Here is a 3710-nt window from a genome sequence, read left to right as displayed (position 1 = left end):
GGTGCACCGCCTGTGGGAAGAGAGGCCATCCGTCCATCCATCCATCCAACCACTCCTGAGCTTCTCCACCCACACCGGGCACCCCACATGCAGTGACCCCATAGCTGCTGCATGCCCTGTCTACAGTGGACCTGTGTCCTGCAAGGTGGGGCAGGTGCTTCTCTGGGTGAGAGGCCAGCTGCCCTTCCCCTGCTCAGCCCCGGGTGCGTCTGGCCCAGCCACAGCCTCTGGTCCTGCATCCTGCCCTCAGGACATTCTCACAGGCCAGCACAGGGCCCTGACTGCTGGCCTGGTCACTCACTCATCATTAGAACAGACTGGGACAGCTGCTGCCGGGGCCAAGGGGCCTGGGGAGGGAACGAAACCAGGAAGGGGCAAGCCCTGTCTGCAGCCAAGGGGCATCAGAGCTGGGACCCCATCTGAGCACAACCCCTGGGGGTCACGCAGCTGCCCTCTGCCGGACCCAGGAGGGTGTGTCCTGGTTGAGGACTGGCCCCAGTCAGCCTCTCCGCAGGGCTGAGAGGTCCTTGGAAGTAGGGTTGGGGTCCTAAGGGAGCCCTGTGGGGTCACCCTTCCATCCCCAAGCTGCACACAGCCTGGGGTGCTGCCTCTGCGGACAGTGCAGAAGGGACACACAGCACAGCCCCTCGGGACCCCAGCCACCCCCAGGGAGGTGGTGGCCAGCCCCGCGGTGCAGAGCTGCTGAGCTCGCCAGCGTCCTCGGGGCTGGAGGGCAGTGCCCGGGCTCTGGACCTTCCAGGCCCCCCGAGTCCCCCCCTGATCCACATTCTGAAGCCAGACCCCTTCGCTCCCCAGAAACCAGACTCGGGGGGACCCCTCCCAGGGCACAGAGGTCATGGCTGTGAACAAGCACCCTCTGCACAGTCTGCCCTCAATGCCCCAGGCCTCTTTGAAAAGGCAAGATCATCCTCTGATCACAGACCTAGGCAGACCCCTGGTGGCCCTCCCCAGCCCCCCAGCCCCCCAAGACCAGAGGCGAGTCACTAACCTGGACGAGGGTGGCGTCCCTGGGTCCCCACTCGCCCCGCTCTGGTCCTGCCGCAGCCCCGAGAGGCGAGGGCTTATGAAGGTCCCTATCCCTCCAACGTCACTGCCTCAGCCCACCCCCTGGCCCAGCCCTGGCCTCCTCCCCTCCCCAGGCTCTCCCCCCTTCCCAGCTACAGCCCAAGAGTGGGGGCAGAGAGTCCCAGCATGAAGGACCCCGTCGCCGCAGGGCAGGGATCCCACGGCGCCAAACACCTTTATCCCTCACTCCTCTGGGTTGGCCCCAAAGCAGCGATCACGGGACAGGCATCTCAGGGACCACGGACATCACGCGTGGACAGATGACGGGCTGCGTGCCTCTGGTGGCAGGGGGTGGGGGGCACATCACTTCCTCCCGACTCCTCCAGCGTCAGCCCAGGCCCACTCTGGCCCCCGCCTGGAAGCCTCCCCTGCACTCCTGGCTTCCCCTCGGCCCTCCCGGGTCTGAAGGGCCAGCCAAGCTCGGCCCCTCCCAGCCAGTGGGACAGCCCCAGGCCCGGAACCCCAGGCCTGCTGCCTGGGCGGGGACACTGACCACACCAGACCCCGTTCCAGCCCCACCCCTGGACCTACCTGACCCGGGACCACCCACCCCAGGCAGCTGAGGGGTGAGGGGAGCTGACAACCAGGAGCCCAGCAGGGCTGGCGTCCCACGCGGGGTCCAGCTTCCAGAGACAGAGGCACTTTGGGGGGAGGTGTAGCACGGGGCTCTTGGGCTGGGAGAAGCCGACAGTCTGAGACATGGTATTCACTGCAGGCTGGCAGCATTCGGTGGGCAAAGATGCTGCAGGGGGAGGGGAGCCCTTGCCCGACTCCCAGGGGGGCTCAGCCCCTCCCCGCACTCTTGGCCACAGGGAGGACACTGCTTCACCCCTGCCGATCCACCAGCCCCAAACCTGGGAACAGGGCTGGGGGGTGGGGGCACACGGTCCCAAGCCTGGGCCAGGAAACCAAGGTGGCTTGGCTCCAGGTGCCCGAGTGCCCCTCTGGCTCCCCCCACCCCACCCCCGTCCTGACGGCTTTGTGAGCCCAGCTACCCTCCTGGGGGCTGGGAAGGGCCTCAGGCCGTAGGCCAGATGGAGCTCTTTGACTTGCCATAGCCCGGGAGCCGCCTGAGCCTGAGGACCCGCGGCTGGACACCAGGACACCAGTGCTGATGGACGCCGTGCCCAGGGTGCTGGGCACCTGCCCAGTCCTGGGACCCACACGCCCGAGTGCGGACCAGCAGAGAGCGCCGGGCACAGCAACCACGGACAATCATGCCCCGGACAGGGTCCAGGCGTGGCTCGTGGGCGCTCGGGACACACATACGCACTCACACGCACCCCGCCGAGGCGTCACCCTCCACACATACGAGCCAGTCAACTCCTCCGCACCCTTAGCTGGACGCTGTCCACCCCTCACCTGTGTACCCACCCTGGAGTCCTGCACAGAGCAGGAGCTCATCACCTGTGAGCCCGGAAGCCCGAGACCGGCCAGCAGTGTCAGGACTGACCCGGGTCACTGAGAAAGGACGGCACTGCGTGCTGGCCGGCCCGTCGCCCATCATGGGCCCTCACTGCAGCGTGCAGGTAGCGACCCTGAGCCCACCCCAAGCACAGGTCCCACTTACCCTGGGCCCCAGCTGTGAGGAGGGCTGCAGGGGCTGAGCCACCCAACCGTATCAGTTGGGTCAGACCCAGCAGGGCCGGTGGGACGCGGGGTGCAGACCAGACCGGGCCGAGGGTAAGGCTCCAGGAAGGCTCCAGTTTGGGTGTGAGGTCCCAGGACAGTCGCAGCACTGGGACTTGTAGGCACGGAGGCCCACCGGATGACTGGACTGGGTGGCAGTGGTGGACCCGTGTGAGGGGCACGGCCAGGAGGAAGTGCGGAACGTCACGGGGGTGTCCAGAGAGAGAAGGAAGCTAAGCAGGGCTGGCCTGGCGCACCTGCTGGTCAGTCTCAGCATCTTTGGCGAGGGATCTGCAGCAACCAGGAGGCCTCATCTCGTGGTCACACCAGTCCCTGGTCGGCCCAGCGTCCTGGAGCTGGGGTCTGGGTGGGCCCGCATGCAGGCCAGAGGGGGTGAGGACCACTGGATTCGGCCAGAAACTGACCCTGGGTCTGTCATGTGCAGGATCCAGCCCCTCAGGGCCACGCCCCACCCAAACAGGATGACCTGTGGGAGACCACCCAGGAAGAGAGCTTCCATTCTGGAAAGTGCACTCAGTGTCCCCCGGCTCTGCCAGCCTCCGACTACTTCCCCATCAAGTGTCTTCGGGAGGATACACGCGGCTTCCAAGCATTTCTACCCAGAGCCAGGAGAGCCGCCGTTGGCCCCAGGTCCCAGGCAGACACCCACTGGAGACGCCCCTGCCCTCCCACCTGCACCTCCAGGAGCCCTGTGCCACCTGCAACCACGTGGTGTTCACCCAGATCACTCTGCTTTGCTCTGTGCCCAGTGACCCCTGTACAGGAGAGGACCAGGGAGATGCTCGAGCCCCAGGACCTCGCAGAGGTGGAAGACCCTGCGTCCCATCCCGGGCACAAGAGCATCCGTCTTTGCCCGTGAGGGGTCTTGGGCCACCACGTCCCAGCACTCTAGAAGGGGATCTGGGAAGCAGAGTGCCCTCTGCCAGCACACGTCTAAAAACTCAACGCCACCCTACTTACTGCATGCGGCATTG

The sequence above is a fragment of the Eumetopias jubatus genome, unplaced genomic scaffold (assembly GCF_037043125.1).
Source record: "Eumetopias jubatus isolate StellerSeaLion01/CBP00866 unplaced genomic scaffold, mEumJub1_p1.0 scaffold_9, whole genome shotgun sequence".
Taxonomy (NCBI): domain Eukaryota; kingdom Metazoa; phylum Chordata; class Mammalia; order Carnivora; family Otariidae; genus Eumetopias; species Eumetopias jubatus.
This window is presented reverse-complemented; position numbering follows the sequence as displayed.